The sequence below is a fragment of the Schistocerca nitens genome, chromosome 3 (assembly GCF_023898315.1).
Source record: "Schistocerca nitens isolate TAMUIC-IGC-003100 chromosome 3, iqSchNite1.1, whole genome shotgun sequence".
Taxonomy (NCBI): Eukaryota; Metazoa; Arthropoda; class Insecta; order Orthoptera; family Acrididae; genus Schistocerca; species Schistocerca nitens.
Window position 1 is genome coordinate 339,598,488 of NC_064616.1, and position 21,970 is coordinate 339,620,457.

Sequence of the window (21,970 nt, forward strand, 5' to 3'; positions counted from 1 at the left end):
CACAAGTCGCTATAAACATTTATTTTCCCTTTAATACAGCTAACACTCATTTTACCTGGCACTACTGCTCTTTCTGACTCCGCTGTTTATAACACTTCGGGTTATTACTACAAGAGCAAGTCCCATATAATTTTACTCATTTGGCGGGGATAAAAGCTCACCATGATCGAGTATTAATGGAAGCTAATCGGACTGTATTCCGTCTCCTAATGGTACACGTTTTGAAAGGAACATAGTAGGTATTCTAGCGGCAATAAAGCAAACAGTATTGTGGCTGAATTGTATAAGCTCTAGCCATGCAATAAATTACCGTCGCCAGCCCAATTAGGTAAAAATAATTCCAATTAAATATACCACAAACAAAGTAATGTAACTGCTGTATTAAATTTAACTTGAATTAGGAATCTGTTTGTAACATTGACACAAAAACAATAGATCCTAGCATGTATTAGCAAATTGAATATTCATAAGCATGACAGATGAATGTTTAATTCTATTGGAAACAAACAACTTCACACTAACGTATACTGTCAGCTGTAGTGGGTAAAGGATAAAGCCAGTTACGACGTTATACTTAAAAGTGTAGAAAGCCGCGTGGGATTAGCCGAGCGGTCTAAGGCGCCGCGGTCATGGACTGTGCGGCTGGTCCCGGCGGAGGTTCGAGACCTCCCTCGGGCATGGGTGTGTGTGTTTGTCCTCAGGATAATTTAGGTTAAGTAGTGTGTAAGCTTAGGGACTGATGACCTTAGAAGTTAAGTCCCATAAGATTTCAGACACATTTGAACATACTTTGGTTTGAAATGCAGATAATTCTGACATGACGTGGCACTAATACTTCACTACCGAAAGACAGTAATTTCGATCTTGTAACCAAGCTTTAATTTAATTAACATGAACACAATTTGCTTTCATGGGATGAATGTGAGCTTTCCCATTATGTAGAACATGGGGGATATATGGGGACCCTGAATATGTTTCTTTTTAATTCAGTTAATGTCAGATATGCACTGCCAGAAAAAATTAGAACACTTGGAGAAACGACGTCGATTTTGATCTGATGACAGCATATACCATCTAGGGGATAGTAGATGGTTTCATCATCGCCCACCAACAGATAGCGTAGTAGCATAGCTACCAGACTGCCATCTGTATCTACCTTTTAATAGGGAATGCTCACAGCCTGAAGCTTTAGTGTGGTGTAAACAGGTGAAGCTAACAGCACCCAAGCCACGTCGATGCACTCGTGCTTCCTACAGCCAACTAAGAGAGATGGAAAAGGATCAAATTGTGGCCTTCCGAGTGGCGCGATAGTCTTTTCGATGATTTGTCGCACAAGTTGGACCTGCTGCATCAGTTGTTCAACGATACTGCTATCAGTGGTCACTTGAACTTTCTCACACTCATAGTCAATGTTCTGGATGTACACATAGCACACACGCCCGCGAGGATCGTCATATTGTAAGGTCAGCAGTGGCAGATCGTACAGCTACCACAGCACAGATAAGTGGGCTTATGAACCCAGTTGTGTCAACACGAATTGCTGCTAACCGGTTGTTAGCAGAGAGATTACGGGCACGTACGCCTCTAGCCCATCTTACACTCACGATAAGTGGGCTTATGAACCCAGTTGTGTCAACACGAATTGCTGCTAACCGGTTGTTAGCAGAGAGATTACGGGCACGTACGCCTCTAGCCCATCTTCCACTCACGCCACAGCATCAACGTGAACGGCGGCATCAAAGGATCACTTGGAAGATGGAATGGAGCGCTGTGGTCTTCAGTGATAAAAGCAGACTCCGCTTGGAGACAAGTGGTGATCTTTTGCGCCTACATTCTTCCAAGACACATTAGCCCCACCCCAGGCCTCATGGTCTAGAGTGCGATAAGCTACAGTTCTCGTTCACCTTTGGTTTTTCTATAGGTGTCGCTAACTAGTGTTCGGTAAATGCAGAATATTGTTACACCCGTTCTTTTGCCATTCTTGCAACAGGAATTTTCTAATTTGCAATATTTAAAGCCTGTGCGATATTTTAGTTATAGCTGAAATTAGCGTCTTCAGTTAAGCACCGCCGTGCGGGATTAGCCGAGCGGTCTTAGGCGCCGCAGTCATGGACTGTGCGGCTGGTCCCGGCGGAGGTTCGAGTCCTCCCTCGGACATAGGTGTGTGTGTTTGTCCTCAGGATACTTTAGGTTAAGTAGTGTGTAAGTTTAGGGATAGATGACCTCAGCATTTAAGTCCCATAAGATTTCACATACATTTGAACATTCGAGTTAAGCACTTTTCAACACTCATCCTTTTGCTGTATTTCAGTTTAGTCACTTTGATGACCACGTGGAACTTTTCACACAGAAAAATCACTAACCAATTAAGTAAATTATTACTCCACCAAACTTAATAATTATTTTAAACTGTATCGAGACTGATGACCACAGCATTTAAGTGCCATAGTGCTTAGAGCCATTTGAACTGTGTCGACTCGATAGTTTATTACATTCGGAAACATTCTGTATATTTCAGCATGAGAAAGATGACTTTGTACACGTAAATGGATAAAGATAAATCAGTTTTCACAACACGTAGTTTAAACTAGAAGACTTACTATTTGTAACTTTGGCAGACTCCTGGTCCATGCAAGTAATTATAAGGTTAATACATACTTTGATTGAAAGTGGTGGTAGTGGCGCTGTTCTATGGCACCAAAACAAATCGTGTTGTAGATGTAGTATGCTCTGCAAAATGTTGTCTTGGCGTCGGAATTTCATGATTCATAGCAAACCAACAAATGCCATGATGTAACAGCAAATGAAATTCACATCGGAGGCATTATTAGTCCACTCTTGCTGCTATTCTGGCCCCTTTAAGCACTCGGGATGTTAGCTTGTTAGATGCTGGCCACTGACTACATCTGGCATAAAGACATCTTGTGCTACTTAGCACCAAACCACCTTCTACACTCCCGCCTAAGCCTTTCCGTTGCGGAGAGACTTCTCTCCGGCCTTTGCATTTTGTACAATCCTCTAGTCTCTAAGCATGAACCACTTATACCAATAATTTAGTACATTTATACTATGAATGAACGTATTTGCAAAATGACTATTTACAAATTACATGATATGTCCGAAAGAACAGATGTCATCTTCATATAGTTAAGGGTAACTGACCATTGACCTTTTTCTTCTGTGCGGATGCACACGTATTGCCCGAACTCTTACGGGAGTCGGTGAGATTGTCTGCCGCGAGTAATGAGTGTAATGGGCAGGGGCACTATGAATGTAGTGTGTGGACAGTAAGTTGGGAATGTGGATCTCAAGCGGAGCGTACAAGGGATGAGTCCCTGCAGTCACACTATCCTCTGTGCCCTCGGTGGATTAGATGGCTGGAGTGTTTGCTATGTAAGCAGGAGATCCCGGGTTCGAGTCCCAGTCGGGCTACACATTTTCAACTGTCCCGTTGATGTATATCAACGCCTGTCGACAGCGTAGGGTCTTGATTTAATTATCATTTATTAACAAATTATTTCTGGCCACATGAAGTTATAGAATAAGAACTATTTTTCCATATATTCTAAGTCAAAGAACATTGAAACACAGATATTACAGTATTCTTAGGAAACGTAGAGGTTTCATTAATGTACGAGGTAGGATCTGAAAACAACGCACAATAATTTTTTGTCCCCTGGTGTTACAGCTGGAATGTTGAAATTTCACGGCGATATAGTTTGACGCTTGCGTACAGAGAGTATTTGATTTTCGTGTTCTGTTCTAGCGAGAGAAGCCTCTGCGACACAAAAATGATGCGCATGTTACTGTCGTCAGTGTGTAAAGAGCAGCGGAGTGTAGTTCGATATTTGTGAGCCGAAGGATATAAACAGAGTGAAATTCACAGGAGCATGCCTGGCGTGTATGGACAGTAGCAGTGTCTCCAGGTGGTGTGCATTCTTCCAGGAATCTTAGTGATTCACCACGCTCCGGGTGGCCGGTTACAGCAGCAATCATACAGAATGTCGGAGCCATTGAGGCAGCAAATTTGAACGACTGGTGCGTGCAACTGCGAACATTATCGCCCAAGTTCAACATTTCCTATGATGCGGTGAACGATCTTGTTCATGAAACGTTAAAATTTCGTAAAGTTAGTACTCACTGGGTGCCTAAGAAACTATCAGACAACCACAAGGGTCAACGAAGATGACAAGCTCGGATCAGTTAACGCGTTACGTCGCAGAAGGGATGACTTTCTGAAAGGAATCGTCATTGGTGATGAGTCTTGGACGTACCACTACAAGCCCAAAACCAAAAAGGCCTCTATGGAATGGAAACATGATGGTTCCCCAGTACTAAAAAGATCCGAAGTAATTCAATCTGCTACGAAAGTGCTTGTGACAGTGTTCCGGGATATGTTTGGTGTGTAATCGGTGGAACCGCTGTGAATGCTGCAGCCTACATTAGAACACTGGTTAATTTGTGTCGTGCCCTTCATGACAAACGCCACAACATTAACGTTGACGGTGTCAAATTTCCTCAACATAATGCTCGCCCCGTCTTGCTGCTACTGTTATGGAGAAAACCTCGAAATTTGGGTGGCAGGTGCTCCAGCATCCGTCATACAGTCTGGACTTTGCGACATCTGAATTTTATGTGTTTGGTCCCATGAAGAAATTCCCGACCGGCCAATGCTTTGCGACAGATGCGGAAGAGAAATCAGCAGTCCACAGATGGCTATGCTTCAACCAAACGGACTTCTAAGAACAGGACATATTGAAACTGGTACCACAATGATAAAAATGTGCTGAGAACGTTGTTGATTATGTGGAAAAATGGGTAAAATATGCAAGTTCATTTGTGATTCTTTTGTTTTGTTACCTATTAAACTTTTTGGTGATAATATTACTGCACTTTACTTTCCGATTTTCCCTCGTGTCATAATCGATAACAGGCGTAAGAGTTTCCAGGTCCACATAAAACTAGAGTTGGTAAGTCTATGTTACTCCTCTTAACGTCAAAAGTATTGGTGTGTGCGCAGTAAGCCATCTCCACACAGCGTCATTACCCTCTTCATTGGTTCCCTTAATTTCCTCGTTCGTGAGATCTACCCAGCAGACATCAAATTCTGTCCTACACCTACAGGACTGACAGGTGTAACTATAGTAGCGGCAGTTGGACGTTTTGCGGCAACAGATACAGTAGACCAGAGGTCGATATGTACTTTTAGATGAGGTCCGGATACTTCTGAAAATTTTTATCATGATCTAGAAGAAAAACTTCACATTTGGTACTAATCTTTTATTTTAATTTTCACTCGCAAACTCATATGAAATACAATATATTCAATGGGATAAATTACATTCGCGGTCTTGAGTCAGTTTCTTAGTCAGATTCACGTGTGGAACAACTTATGCGAATTCAGTTTTGAAAGTGAAATTTCAGAAATACCGGGTGATCAAAAAGTCAGTATAAATTTGAAAACTTAATAAACCACGGAATAATGTAGAAAGAGAGGTAAAAATTGACACACATGTTTGGTATGACACGGGGTTTTATTAGCACCAAAAAAGTACAAAAATTCACAAAATGTCCGACAGATCACGCTGGACAGCAAAACTGCTACCGTGACGGGTGAGACGTACGCCGATATGTTTACAGATTCGCATCATCCCCAGCCTGGCTGATAAACACCTGCTGGAACGTACGATGTTTATGCAGGATGGCGCTCCACCCCATATTGCTAGACGCGTGAAAGATCTTTTGCGAGTCGTTTGGTGATGATCGTGTGCTCAGCCGCCACTTTCGTCATGCTTGGCCTCACAGGTCCCCAGACCTCAGTCCGTGTGATTATTGGCTTTGGGGCTACCTGAAGTCGCAAGTGTATCGTGATCGACCGACATCTCTAGGGATGCTGAAATACAACATCCGACGCCAATGCCTCACAATAACTCCGGACATGCTTTACAGTGCTGTTCACAACATTATTCCTCGACTACAGCTATTGTTGATGAACGATGGTGGACATATTGAACATTTCCTGTAAAGAACATCATCTTTGCTTTGTCTTACTTTGTTATGCTAATTATTGCTATTCTGATCAGATGAAGCGCCATATGTCAGACATTTTTTGAACTTTTGTATTTTTTTATATTCTAAATCCCATGTCATTCCAAACATGTGGGTCAATTTTTACCTCTCTATCTACATTATTCCGTGATTTACTCAGTTTTCAAATTTAAACTGACTTTTTGATCACCCTGTATATGTGAAGCCATACATAGCAGCGAGGTATATGGCTAATTTTTCGTATTTTCCGTAGTTTTCCTGGTTTTTTTTTAGTCCAAAATTCTTCATAGGATGCTGTTTTATACGTTTGCAAGGAACTGTCGTCCTGCAAGTCTGTTATCTCCACTTGGAGTAAAAGCTTTGAAAGGCAGGACAATGGAGCAGCCACATCCGTCCATTTGAGAAGTGGCATGAGCCCCCTCTCATATTTCTATCTTACTCTGAGTAACTCGATTTGGGGAAGTATTGCCGCGTATGGTCATTACAAGGCTAGTATTGAGAACTAATAAGATATGAATATTTTCCTCTCTAATCGCATGTGGTGAAAAGTTGCTATTCCTTCACACGCGGACTTCCCACGCAGCGTGGTCCGGTGACAGGTGGGTTCTGCTCATCTTGAAAGGGTTATGCCGACGGGTGTGAGGCAGCCGAGTGAATGCTGTCCAGACGCCGACATTGTCATAGGAGCGAGGGTGACACGTCCACAGGGGCCAGAAGAAGAGGCTGGGGTTAGAGATTCCGTTACTTCGGAGAAACTTAGTGAAAACACTTTCTGACGTCCTGTGAGCGAGGCATGAAAACTACTTGTGTTCCCAGGCAGTTTTGTCGGGCAAAGTCCTACGTTTTCTACAAATTAATAACTGTGATTAGCTTGGTCAGGGGATAGCTCCGTGACGTAGCAAAATCGGCGCAGAAATTGGCGCCAAGTATCTCCATTGGTGGAATAGTAGTGCTTCGGCAATAGAGTGGAATTTTCCTCCGGTTTTCGAGTTGCTCATTGGCACGTTTAACCACGACCACGGTCTAGGGGGCGGTAATGTTGTGTGCTCGGCCTGTACGTGTGCTCTTGAGGAGTCGGCTCTCGCCTTTCGGTCGGAGTAGGTTACAAGACTGAGCTTTCGCTGCTCTGGACAGCCTGCCTTCCGTTGGCTATCTAATATACTTTCATCTAATTGGAACTGTTTGACGAAGTTGCTGAAGTTTCGACTTCAACGTAACTTTCCGAGTACAGTTGGCAATTGAGCGTTCTGCGTACAAGCGGCCTATGTTGTCCGTCTTGAACAGTTTTGGCTAAAGTTGACTGTATCGGAGTTACTGTGTGACTTGGCTTGTTAAAATCAATCACTGTACCGTCAGTGATTGTGTAGCGAGCCTTCTTCGTCTCCCTCAGCGGCGCATTTGTGTTGCTAGGAAGTCTTTAGTCTGGAACAACTAGACCAGAATAATTTGTTTTGGGCTATACTCGCGACATTATTATCACCACGACGGGACGTCGAATCAACCAGCCATCGCCTCCGGTATGCCAGATCGTGTCCTTGCATTTAAGAATACAGCTTGGTAATGCATGTCCGCAGCGCCGGCAGATTAGGGAATTTAGCTACGTGACAATCAGAGTTCAGCAGAGCGCGCATGTTCCCGTCTTTTCTAACGTGGTTCTGTCTTGGGTGTTCATTGTCTGAGTTCTCACTACAGTAGCAGCAATTAATGTTGGGTTGGCTCCACATACCACTTGGTCATAAATGTCACAATCTAGTTTATGGACAACTTCACCTTCACGGCATTTATTTGAGTATCCAATTTGACGTATTGTAAATGTTTCATGTGTTTTGTTTATTATTTTGAGTTTAGTCATAATGAATCAAATAGTTATTTTGGACAGAACCTTCTTTCTGCTGATAGGTAGAGCAACCCTTTCATTTCTCACTACGTTAATGAAACTGTCCTTTATCAAATTAATTTCTATCAAATTAAATTATTGCAGGTGCCAAACTGTTTTCTATTCCACTTGCAGGGTCGATTACAGTCAGTTCGCGTTCCTTCTTAATCCATGTGCAACAGCAAAAGTCGGAGTTAGAAAAGGGGGGGGGGGGAGCTTAAAGCATCATTTCCATATGAAAATTCTAGAAGAATTTAGTGTTAAATACACTGCTAGCCCCGGCACCTCGCACATTCTCCCACCGGACAAACTTCAAAAGGCGAATTTAAGAATCACGGCAGCTTCTCTACCTCTGAAAAGTCTTGGAATCTCGCTGCAAATTCCTTCTTAAGATCTGACATACAATATTAGAATACCTGAATATCTATTTCAGAATTAATATTGTATTAAAAATTGTTGGAAAGTCAAACAATTCTTGACTTACAATAACTTTTTTTAAAAATATCCAGCTTGCAACGGAAAAAAGACACACTTTGTATCAGATCACATATTAATTTCCCATTTCCCTGTTGCTCGGTATTGAGCGCATTTAAATGTTTCAGAATGTCTTTCGTGATAGCCACAGCTAGCGTACTGCGTTCATTTGCTAGGAACTCAAAATGATTTCTTGCTTCAAGTGAATCCAAATTTTCTAAGAAGAATATTACTTCCTCTTTTATTTGCCAAAACGTTCAATCACTTGACCTTTACTTAGCCAATAAACATTGTTGTACTGCAGTAAGTCAGAATGAGCCGAATTACACTCAGAAAGAAACTCTTTGAACTGCTGTGCTGAAGAGCAGAAACAGACCTCACAAAATTAATCAGTTTGCCCAGTCTGTGCATTACATCTTTCACAGTTGCACTAAGTTCTTCGCAAAAGGCTACCTGATGAATTATGCACTGATATGATACTAGCCCAGCATTCTTCTCTTTGATTCTCTTGACTGGTCCTTTGTCTTTGCCAATGACCGTTGGGGCCCTGTCAGTTCAAAGATACTCAATTTTATCATAACAAATTATTGATTTTGTCATGAAGTAATCAAACGTCTTGAAGAAATCTTCTCCGCAAGTCTTGCCCTTCAACGGCAATATTGTTAGCAATTCTTCCCCAAATTCTTTGCTTTCAATGTCCAAAAATCGTGTGAAAAATGGATATTTGGTCTTAATCAACAATGTCGCATGATTGGTCTAGTGGTATGGCGTAGTAAGGCGCCTTCTACAGAGGTACAAACAAAGTAATTTTATTGTCAGCAGCCAAAATTTCGGTTGGTCTTGTATTACCTCTTCACGAAAATGGAATACCTTGATCTGCGACTACCACATCCTTACTCGGTTCAAAAAGTGTCACAGTCACTTACGGCATACATTTTTTTACGATCTCAGAATCTGATTATGGTTTCTGGTGTCTATTAAGAGTCCAGCACTCAGGCACTGCTGCGTCTGCAGACATTTCTTGTTCGCTCATAAAGCGCACTAGGAAGGCCGTGCTCTTTTTGTAAGTAGCTAGATATGCCTGCAGTTTTTCTTGACGAGCTGCTCTACCCAAAGACAAATTTTTATGGAACTGCTGACGACTTGTTTTGCAGTGTCGCTTAAAATTGTCACATTTAACAAAAGCTATAGTTCTGTTGCATATGTGGCAACTGTTATGTTCTCCAACAGTTTACTGAACGTAACTTCTTCTACAATACAATAGCCTGCTGTACAATAGATGTAGACGTCCGTCGATCTAGCCGGAGATGTGGTTCCTCTCGGTCGGCTAGTACTTCGATCGGCGGTGCAGTACAGCGGCTTCGGTGATGTCTTCTCGGAGACTCTGCTACAGCGGTTGCCATTAGCAGCGGACGAAGACTGGTCTGCCTTAGACCGGTCGGGCCTATATAGTGAGCTGGAGCCAATAGAAACCCGGCGTAGGAATCCGTGGCCGGATATGTCGCGGCGACCTCCTATTAATCGACTGGAATCTTCGGCGTGTTTACTTGATGTCTTTGCCTGTTTGGCTGTTGGTTTGTTTCCCTCATAGCGTGGCTGTTATGCGATGCTGCCTGCCATTTAGGGGAACCCGATGGCAGACAGTACAGCAGCCTAGAACAGCTCCAGGCCTTTCAGGCAGCGAAAAGAAAACTGTTCAGTTCTCTCAGTCAAAAACTTCCCATTTTCACTATCAGCCTTTCGCTTCTTGGGATCCATGTCGATGTAAAAGAAACATAAGACTCGATAGTAACGAAAAGTTCCGTACGAGATCGCAACAACCACTGACGAAATGGCGATGAAATTTGTGCACTTTATTTAGATTCGTTCTTTATAAAAATACCGGCAGACAGCACGTGCCGATGTACTGCAAAGGGGGCTACTTCCGTGTCAAAGTTTATGCTGGAGGAGCCATACCGCAAAGGAGCCACACTGCAAAGGAGGCGCTGCGCTGTCAAAGTTTGCGCCGCCGAGTGAACTCTCCCGAAGTTTCGTAAAGTAGCTTTAAGCTATCGCTCTTGTGTTACGGGCACAAAAAAAATGTTTGAATTGATATGCCTTCTCTAATTTAACAGAGGATTTAGAGTTTGCCAGAGTCTCAAATCGATTTATAAAATTTCCTTGCTCACTAAATAAAATTCTTGTGCTGCATTCGTGCGTAGAGACCTTTTATGTGAATCGACGTAACATGCAGCGCCGGCCGGCCAACTTGTGTCCCTCCACCCTCGCTCTTCAGCGCATTCTCCTCGCTGCACAGCATAGTAACTAGGTATTTAATTTACCTATAATTAACCACTAAGAATTCTAATTATTGAGAATTTAACGGTAGACTACTAGAAGAAACTATGAGGGTGCAGCTCAAACGAATCAATATTTTTAAAATAATTTCAGTATGTAATTTATATTTTCAAAATATTTTTGGCGGACCAGTTTTTGACTTTCCGTCGTCCAGATCTCAACAGCGGTCCGCCAATTGCCGACCGTTTAAGTAGACGCAGGACTCTTACCCTGCCTTTCAACTTTATCTGTGTCCCTTCTCTGTGATTCCTGTCTTTCCAGTCTTTACCGCGATGCCTCCCTCCTGATTTATTCTAATCTCCTTCGCAAATCCTCATCATACTCCAGAGGGTTGTGAAAAACTATTTCCTCCTAACTAGCCTGAAGTGCTTACCGTCTCTAAGAGCACTTTACGTCGTCCGCTCCTATTTTAACTATATCGTCGTCAATAAGTTTCAGTGCTTTCTCCCTGGCAGCCCCTTGTGATATTGAAAACCTCGCTCCCGGTGGTACTGTTCACGAAATGATTAATCTTTGTCAATCACACATACGACAAGAACACTTAAACGTACCATTTCATCAATACTATACATGCTTACGTACCGAGAAATATTCCTTGCTCAACACCATCGCTCATTCAGAAAGCCTCAAACTAACCTATGTTTTCTACAATGCTTAGATTTTGGCATCATGAAAACTCTGTCTCATAAATACAACGTAAAAGTAAAACAAAATCAAATTACGAGAAAGACAATCCTAACACTTTCATAATACTCCTTACTGTAACTTAACTAATCTGCCGAAGTGACCGCTCATAACTGCTAGTTTACACGCTGAAAACAATGAAAACTGGCTTACAGCTGCAACTTCACCTCATGAACTGCTACACAAGGTGGTGCTTAAATAATCCTGTAAAACGAGCAACACCCCTTGCACCTGTAGCAGATGTTGCAAAACTACCATTCTTATTACATACCCACAGAAGTCTGTCTGCGACTACCCCACATATACTGAGCTTACCACAACAATTATACACGTAGCAAAGGACCCTTTGTGTCTCCATGATATTCTCAGTTAAAAAGAAAAATGAACGCAAGGACTACACTCACCCCACTGCATGTTGACAACACTGCACCCCACAGCAGTAGTCACTTTCTTCATCCACGAATGGCGACTATAACTAACTGTTGCCGGAGTCGCTGCTGACACAAGATGAAGCAGTCCAGGGATGCAGGACACATCTGAGGGGGGTTGGGTCACTGTAGCGGGGCCAAGATCGTGGGAGCAGGCAGCAGGTAGCTAGACACACAGCCACAGAAATAATATTTTTTTATTAGCACTCATTCAGCTACACTGGTAGCGTCTCAGTGAAGGCAGCAGCCTGCGTCCAATGGCTCTGAGCACAATGGGACTTAACATCTGAGGTCATAAGTCCCCTAGAACTTAGAACTACTTACACCAAACTAACCTAAGGACATCACACACATCCATTCCCGAGGCAGGATTCGAACCTGCTACCGTAGCGGTCGCGCGGTTCCAGACTGAAGCGCCTAGAACCGCTCGGTCACGCCGGCCGGCTCCATGCGTCCATGCAGCACATGATGACGAAGGCGCATGGCAGCAGCTAGCTAACGTCAATCACACTATGAAGTTAGCGCCCAGGAATGCTTTTATAGCAGTATGCGGCCCAGTTAGTGGGACACAGCTGCTCCCTAACGGAGCCAGTGGTACTGACGACTGCCAAGTTACATGCAGGAAATGTCAGCCACTGGGCCCTGCTGGACTTGACCAGGAGGCAGCCTGCCTGTGGAGTGGTAGCTACTAAACTGAGGAGGGTGGGCTGTACCAGGTGGTGCAAAGGTGAAAGCGTGAACTTGTAGCTGTTGCGTGCTGCCCATGTCGGTAGGTCGTCTGGCCTAGGCCTCTTGCCCACTTAGGCGTTAGTGGATTGCCCTACCCTGCACTCAAATTAACGATTACTTATACCCGTTCACGGTACACTTGTTGTACCAACGTGTCGTTGTGAACCGCGCGCGGTGTAACAAATACGTAGGAGTCGGGTAACGGACTGCCTTGCTCCTCAAGAGTTCCGTTCTATCGCTGTGGTTGCAGTATTGTGGCTCTTGGCCGGGTCCACCTCCTGCTCCCTAAAATGCATCAATGCTGCATTCGGCATACCAGGACATTGGCACCACTTGGTTGCCTTCCACTGCTGTGACTGAACAGCTGGTTTCTGTAGTAACGCCCAAAAAATAGTGGCAGCGTTACAATAGGAAGATGGGCGAAGAAGTGTTTATCTGTGCGCCTGTTTGCATAGCCCTTTGATCTTCATCTTCTGTACTTAATACCTTTTCATCTTAACAGTTAATAGCTCTTTCATACCGGCTGCAAGTCCAGGATCTTATTTTACCAATCAACCTAAAATGCAATACGCTGGATTTAAATCCTATAGAATATACTGCAATATACTGCAGAGACAAATTCCAGCCTCTTGGCCAATGGCTAAACCCTTTCACACCTCCGCACAGCTCTTTCTTTCGAATGAGGTCAGTTGTCATCTCAAGGAAAGTAGTCAACACCTCTACAAACTGTATAGTTTTATAGGTTACAGGTTTTGATATGTTGTAAGATATTTTCTGGTTTTGTTAGTTTCTTTCTTTGTCAGTTTCAGAGTTTTCATAATTTCACGGTTGTATGCGGAATGTTTTGTAGCTAAGCTGGATACAATTTCCATAACACTTCCACAACATATCTAAACAATATATTCTTATTTTTACTGATTTAACTACAGGGTGTCCAGAAAAGGGCTCCCTGATTTCAAAATTACATATCTCGAAAACAAAGATAGATAGAGGAATGCAGTAAACGGTATGTTTATTGTGAAAGCTGTAAGACGTTTATACAGCAGTTTGAAATAATAGTTACAAAAGCTGCTAACAGATGGCGCTGTTATCGCCATACGTAATGCCTAGTATAAATAGTGATCCGAAGCCCAGAGCGATCAGTTCCATATGTTGTTTGCACTGGCTGAGAATTTACATGTTTCCGTCCATGGACCACGGGAACCGACGAGGATACCTTACGTCCAGACACAAGACGCTGATGTTCTAGACATCGCCATAATCAAGAACACCAACCCGAATCTCCATCTGCGGACGTTGGATGATCTTTCGTTGGACCACAGACCGGTGTTAGGACTCATAGAGAGGGCTACTTTGCAACTCCCACTGCCGACGACAAGAACTTACGACTGGCAGCAGTTCCAAGCGTACCTCAACAACAATGTGCGACCAACCCAGGTTGTTACTACCAGAGAAGCGATTGATGTGGCAGTCGCAGTACTCAGGAAGAAGATTACCAGTGCGAAACAACGAGCACTCACGGAACACCTGCAACCAGAAGTCAATTATGACGAGTTTCCACCACCACTGCAGGAGCTTAAGACAAGGCGCAATCGCTGTCGGAAACGATGGGTCCGTTACCGCCATCCGGACGATAGACGGGAAACTCACAGACTAACCCGAGAACTCCGGCGGAAGGTTCAGGACTGGAAGCAACACACGTGGGAACTCAAAATGGACAACTTTCTATTACGCACCAAAGATGAATGGCGAATAGTTAAAAGTCTCAGACAGCAACAGCTCCCCAAAAGGGCAATTCGAGGACCCCATGGCCTCTTGTACGACTCACTGGCGCAGGCGGATCTGTATGCGGATACATACCAACAACAGATGACTACGCCCCCCACGGAGAATGGAGATGATGCACTCCACCGTGCAGAGGAGGACACAGCGGCGGAATGGGGAGCTATTCGGGACGCCCCGACTAACACTATGCCCCGGCTGCCAACGCCGGAGGAAATTCGGAGGATTATCAAGTATAGCAAACACACCTCACCTGGAGCAGATAGAATCAGCAATACGGAATTGAAACACCTCCCGAGAAAGCCTGTTGTGCTTCTCACCCGGATAGTGAACAGCTGCCTCAGGACTGGATACTTCCCAGAGGCATGGAAGATTGCCAGAATAGTGCCAATACCAAAACCGGGCAAGGATCTCTCACACCCTGACAGCTACAGACCCATAAGTTTACTGCCGACGCTGGGAAAGGTACTGGAACGTGTCCTACTGAAACGCATGCTGGACATCCTTGTGGCACACAACATCATCCGACCGGAGCAGTTTGGCTTCCAGGCGAAGCTATCGGCTGAGTTACAACTACTGCGCATCACGGAATCTATCCAAGACAATTTCAACAAGAAATGACATACTATTGGAGTCTTTCTCGATATAGAGAAGGCTTACGATAAAGTATGGCGACGCAACTTGATCGTCAAGCTCCGACGTACCACTCCCCTACCAGACTGCTATTTAAAACTTCTTGACAATTTTCTTCAGGATGGCAGATTATATGTTCGCATTGATGACAAGAATTCAACAACACGGTCTGTCCTTGAAGGACTTCCACAAGGATCGGTCATCTCTCCACTGCTGTTTAATTTATATATTAACGACCTCCCGACGGTGCCACATGTTACTGCCAGTTTCTATGCCGACGACACAGCGCTCCTGACTGCAGGCACCAGAATGGACCACCTCGTCACACGGATGCAGCGCCAACTAGATTTAGTGGACCACTGGACCCACATGAGCAAAATAACGGTCAATGCAGAAAAAACCAAAGTTGTTGTCTTCACACGTCGGAGACCCATCGTCAATGAGCGCCTGCGGATATCAGACCAGCCACTCCCCTGGGCAACAACTGTAAAATACCTGGGAGTGCATCTAGACGCCAAACTGTTGTATAGTCATCACATTATGGAGAAGAAGACGTCTGGCCTCAAAATGCTGGGAGCTCTCCTTTCCTTTCTGAAGAGCTCATACCTCAGCCAACGCACGAAACTCCAGTTGTACCATGCCACAGTCGAACCATCTATTTTGTATGGATCGACCTCTTGGGGTACTACGTGTGCCACTAACTACAAGAAGTTACAGGTTGTACAAAGCAGATGCCTACGATGGATCACAGGAGCCCAATGGTGGATCCGAAATCATGACATTCATCGAGCTTTAAGCGAATCTTACCTCTCAGACAAGGTCAAGGAGAAGGCACGAACCTTATTTAGGAAGTTGGACAAGATACGTGACAGTACACCACAACTCACCACAGTAGGTGCGGTAGAACCCTTACGCAACCACAAATATAAAGTACCGAAGGCGATAGTATTTGAGCCTCCGTAAATGATATCCCTACGTAATTCTCCATAATTTAAGGACATATCGTCCTTTAGCACTTCTACACACATGTTTTCAAACACACACCAAAAGCAGCGAGTTAAAGGACCCTTCTGTGTGCCCAAACTAAAGCTGAAAGAAGAATAAATAAATAAAGAGAAAATTTTTACCCCTTCCATTCCCTACAGAAGTAAAAATCAACGAAGTTGATCAGACTTCAGCACAAAAAAAAAAAAAAGCGATCAGTTCCACTATTGAAACATGAAAGGAGGTTAGCGTACCGAAGGAAGAGATTAAAAGCATGTACTCCGTTGAAAAACGCGTTTTTCTGGTGCTAGAGTACCACAGGTTAGAAGAGTGTCCTACGGCAACAAGGCGAAGTTTTCAAACACGATTTAATGTTACAAAAGGACCCGATACGAAAACCATTCGTACGCTCTTCGCAAAATTTCAACGAAAAAGCAGCGAAACTGATGATCTAGTGGGGCATGTTTGCCGCAAGCAAACCGCAGTTACGCCTGAAAATATCGCCACAGTTTCTGGAATTATTCAGCGAAATCCAATGTCATCCGTCCGTAGAATTGCATCTGAGACTGGTTTGAAGCGTTCCAGCACGCAGAAAATACTGACAAAGAGCCTACACATGTTTCCATTCAAAATTCAAACGCACCAGGCCATACCCGTACGAGCTGTGCAACAAAGGTTGCCTTTGCTAATCAGATGCTCACAATGATTGATAGTGAAGGATTTGATGTTGGCTGCATCTGGTTTACAGATGAAGCACACTTCCACCTGAATGGATACATGAATAAGCAGAACTGGCGATTTTGGGGTTCCGAAAGGCCATATTGGTGTGAAGCGAAACCCCTGTATGCTCCTAAAGTTACTGTGTGGGCTGCAGTATGCATCAGAGGCATTATTGGCCCTTTTTTCATTCGAGAAACGGTCACTGGTGCACGTTACGTTGCAATTTTGGAACAATTTGTCGCCACACAGCAAGCGTTAGAGGATAGACTAGATACTGAATGGTCTATACAAGATGGAGCCCGACCACATCGGGCCGAACAAGTGTTTCTCTTTCTTGAGGAATACTTCGGGAATCGAGTCATTGCTTTGGAATATCCCAAATTTACTGGTGCAGGCATGGATTGGCCTCCATATTCGCCGGATTTGACTACCTGTGACTTTTTTTTGTGGGGCACAGAGAAAGACATGGTATCCCCGAAGCATCCCGCCACGCTGGACGAGCTTGAATCGGCGATCTCTGTGGTATGTGAATCCATTTCGGTTGAGACACTACGAAATGTGATGGCGAATTTCATTCTTCGTTTGCGCCACCTCTGTAGTGCCAATGGTGAACATTTTGAAAATACGATTATTTCACTAATGTATGCTGATATGAGCTCTACAGCGTACAGCGCCATCTGTTAGCAGCTTTTGTAACTATTATTTCAAACTGCTGTATAAACGTCTTACAGCTTTCACAATAAACATACCGTTTACTGCACTCCTCTATTGATCTTTGTTTTCGAGATATTTAATTTTGAAATCAGGGAGCCCTTTTCTAGACATCCTGTATGTGTTCTTGTGTGATAATTTAACAAGGAAACACATTTTCACCACTCGATTCACAGTTTTCATTTTATATCACCTAAAAGAAGAACTCCTCGCCAGGTCTTGAAAGCCCAAGGGATGTCTACCAGTTGCCGTATCAACCTACGCTTTGCGGCGTCATGCGGATGTGGTATGGAGGGGCATGTAGTCAAGACACCGCTCTCCCGACCTGTTTGCAGACATTCCACTCCGCGGAGCCGCTACTAGTCGGTCAGGAACCTCCTCGATTGCCATCACGAGGCTGGGTGCACCCCACACCAGTGCTCCCACTAAGTAAAAGTCCTGGACAGTAGCGGCAATCAAACCGAAGCCCGTGTCGACCACATGTCAGCCACTCAGCTACGGTGGAGCACTTACGTTAACTACATTTCGATTTATTCCATATTTGCAGTTTTATTTGGTTCAAAAACAAACCAGCCTCGAAAGATTATACCTCAAACACAGGCTGCGAAGTCTTTATGTTACTTATGTGTACTTTTAGTTGAAGGGATTAGTTTCTTTATTTTCTAACAGGTACACCTCTACATGGAGCAAAATACTGTATTTAGGCACATCATTTCTTCGCTGCAGTATTTACAGTCATCCTTTCATAGGTGATCTAATGGTCATTAATTACGTGCTATCAGCATCTGAAGATGATATAGGTCCTTAGCGATTTAATACATGTTCGAAGACTATCATAGTCATCCAAACTGACAAAAGGCAGCATCACCAAATTTAACTCGACAAGATCTGCATTCTTTTTTTCTGCCATACGCATGTGCCATTTAATATTCGACGTGAATAAGTATCCTACGCCCGATATGCAGGTCCCAGAGAACCGAAACGTGTTCGCAGAACAGTTGTATGCATTATTTGGACAAGAGTCTCCATCATTTGCTTCATCTTGTCGTCCTGTTGCGTTAATTGTTTACAGCGACATCCAACACAGAATCATAGCCGGTGACTGCAGGTGTAGCTATACATTTACGAGGCTCGGTATATCGACCGTACTTGAACAATTGCAACGTTGTTTTTGTCCTGTGCCTGTTCGTGTTGCTGTTCAGTTTAATATAGTTCAACACAACATACATATCCTGAAATACTCTGAGCAGGTGACAAGTCTTCTTTATTCCATCCTTGTACATAATGTCCTGAAAGTTCAGTATATTATTTCTGGTAATAAAACCTCTTTAAGTTTTATTACGTTACATAAAATCCACGTTGCCTCCGTACCTTTCTCGCATGTATCAGTTCTCCAATATCTGCGGTTTCTTCGTCTACTGAGTTCCTTTCTCTTCCCCACAGAGATGCCACTTTTCCGACGTGACAAGAAATTGACATTTCCCCTTCAACGGAAGCGCTTCGTCGTAGGCCCCAAATCCTCAGCTCGATCTTCTCCGGCGAGATGAAAATGTTCCTGCGAGCTTCCGGGTGGTACAGTTCCACAAAACGCCCACAGGGAGCCATCGTTCTCGATGCGCCGGATATCTTGATTCTGAGAAAGACTTACACGCGCAGCTGCTGGAACAGATCTTGATTCCCCATGTCCTTGTAGTGACACGTCCTAGAGCAAAGTACTTCGTATATGAGTGACACGATAAGAATTTATGGTTGCCATCTGCTCTTTTCTTGCTAACGAAAATAACAATTTTTATCGACGACCAGCCGCTGAAGGACCTAGTTAAAAGCTGTTGATACTGTAAAAACCATCGACATTCCATTCTGTTAAAATAAAATAACATATTACAGGTGAACCAGGTAACGATGGCGATGGTAATTTGTGACCGCTCAACATCTTGATCATAAGCACCCATACAGAGGCATTATGTATGTCAAGTTCGCATCAAAGTCCATCGTCTCCTAAATTAAAGGACAATCAGCAGATAACCAAGATGATACCCGCTTGTTACGATGTAGAACAGATTAATTTAAAATGAGATGCACAGAAGTTAGTACACCACAAGCACCTCTCACAGATCGGACCTCCCATCAGTGAAGTAATCGTTTCATCACATGACAATATTATACCAGAAGGCTTGTGTACGTTACCTCCTCTCGCCTAAGTAACCAACAAATAAGAGCCTTGGCCGCATTATCAGCTACATTGACCCTAAATATCAGCCACACTTTTCCACACTGATGCGAGATACTTTGCCTTAAGACACTGGAGTTGCGTGCTGGGTACAGCATTGAAGGATACCTCATAAATCAGAGTAAATCAGGAATTTCATAACTCACTGGCAGCCATCTGCTCTAGTGCCCCCACAATCGCCTCAGACCCTGCATTATATAATGCAAATTCGTTCTAAAAGTGAATCCCGATGGCAGTTTCAGGTAATACCGCAGAGCAGCCGACAGCGTCTTCTTACTTGGACTCATTTGCATACTGGGTGGTTCTCGGATACTTTGACTTTGGGGTTCGGGTTCTCCCACCAAAAGAAGAAGCCATGTTTATGTAAACATATGTCCGAAAACCATTTGTTCTCCAGTTACCAATGAATGATACGTTTAACTGTTTTCCAGGTACAACCGATTAACTTCGGTTTACTCACACTGTGAAAGTTGTATCCTAGGTGTCGGAGTTTTGCAATCTTTAGTAGAAGGCCTTGACGCATTGTATCCGTTGTAGCCTAAGTAGCGATATGATTCAATGGAGATTTGTTGACATTAGTTACATTACATTTGTCTGTCTTCCCTGAGCAGTGTGTACAGGAAATGAGTTAACTGAAAGTGTTCCGTTCAACCCTAGGTGGGTATTCATATAGCGAGCTGGCAGACATGATTTCTGTGTGTGGCTGTACGAATGGGAATTGACGCGAAGCTGCATGGCTGTATCTAGTGGTGTTTCCGACGAAAGACAGTCGGATCATCCAGCATCAGCTTCCGTATATCTTCCCGTTGCTGACAAAGGGAGGCAACGACGTTCCGATCACGGATTTACATTAGACATGGTACACTTTTAGTAGTCCATTGGGAAAACATAATGTGTGAGGAGTAAGGCGTAGTACTACTTAGGCAATTCGAGAAAATCACAGGAGAAGTTTCATGCGTCAGTGATGTACCCTGTGCATTGCTACCCTGACCACGAGATGGTGGTGGTGATGTGTTAAGCTTTCAAGCTCCGTAATTGGTGGATTGCTATATCCAGTCCCGCTCATTTCGTTTTTAATTTTTCTTTTAATACTCGTCATATTATTTCATAGATTTGGAGAAATGCATTATACATGATTTGCTGTCTTACATTTATTCACTACTGGGGGGGGGGGGGGGGATATATCTATTACGACAAATTCACAAGTCACATGTGCTGCTTAACCGGAAAAGTATTCACTATTGCCGGTAAGAAAACGTTGAAGTGACACTTAGGGCTGTAATACCACTTAAGCAAGCAGAAAACGTAGAAAACAGAAAATCATATACTAGCAGTAAGTGCAATGCACCATTTCTCAGGCACAACAATGTGTCAGGGGCACGACCTGTCTCCAATCTATGGTAGCAACAGGTAAGCATCTGGACTATCGACAGACAAAAGATGGGGCAGCAGATGTCAAATGGTTGCTCTTGTTGATCACAGTCCTCCAGCAGCAGTTGTCAGTGTTATGGCGATTCTCTGGAGACGTCAGTCGCTTGGTGTAGCGCTCTACAGTCCCTCTTTCTGCGGTTGGCAGTGGCATTACATTCAGGTCGGCTTCCTCAAGACTCTTGCGTCAAACAGCGGTGGTCCCAAGTGGTCACATGATGTCAGAGGAGAGCCTTTGTTACCTGCTGGCTGCAGGGAAGGCACCCCTGTGCATGCTTCCACTGTCCATTGGCACGAGTGAAAGGGATGATCAAGAATTCGTCTGAACCTCCATCGCCCTTGAGCTGCCCCAGTATCATCACATCTTCTGTCTGCTTGCCCTTTCGCCTCAGGGTGGGTGGATGTGTCTCCTGTAACTGACAGCTGCCGATGTGGCCATTCAGTCGTGTCACGCCAGCTGGTCTGTCATACGGGGACGTCACCCATCCTGTGACGTCACGCCGGCAGCCACGCCCAAGGCAGTTCTACGTCACCAGGCAGACCGTCCAGCCACGTTACGATATGGGCCCTGCCCTGTGTTGAGCCACGTCCTGCTACTAGCTTTCTGTTTCGACTGCCGTACTCCTCTGCACATGCTTAGTGCAGTGTCTTTACAATTAATGTTTACAAAAAACACATACATAGAAAATCATAACAAAAATATGAACCGATGGTCAGTGAAATTTACAGTATGCAAAAAATGGCTCTGAGAAGTATTTGACTTAACATCTGAGGTCATCAGTCCCCTAGACTTAGAACTACTTAAACCTAACTAACATAATGACATCACACACATCCATGCCCGAGGCAGGATTTGAACCTGCGACCGCAGCGGCCGCGCCGTTCTAGACTGAAGCGCCTAGAACC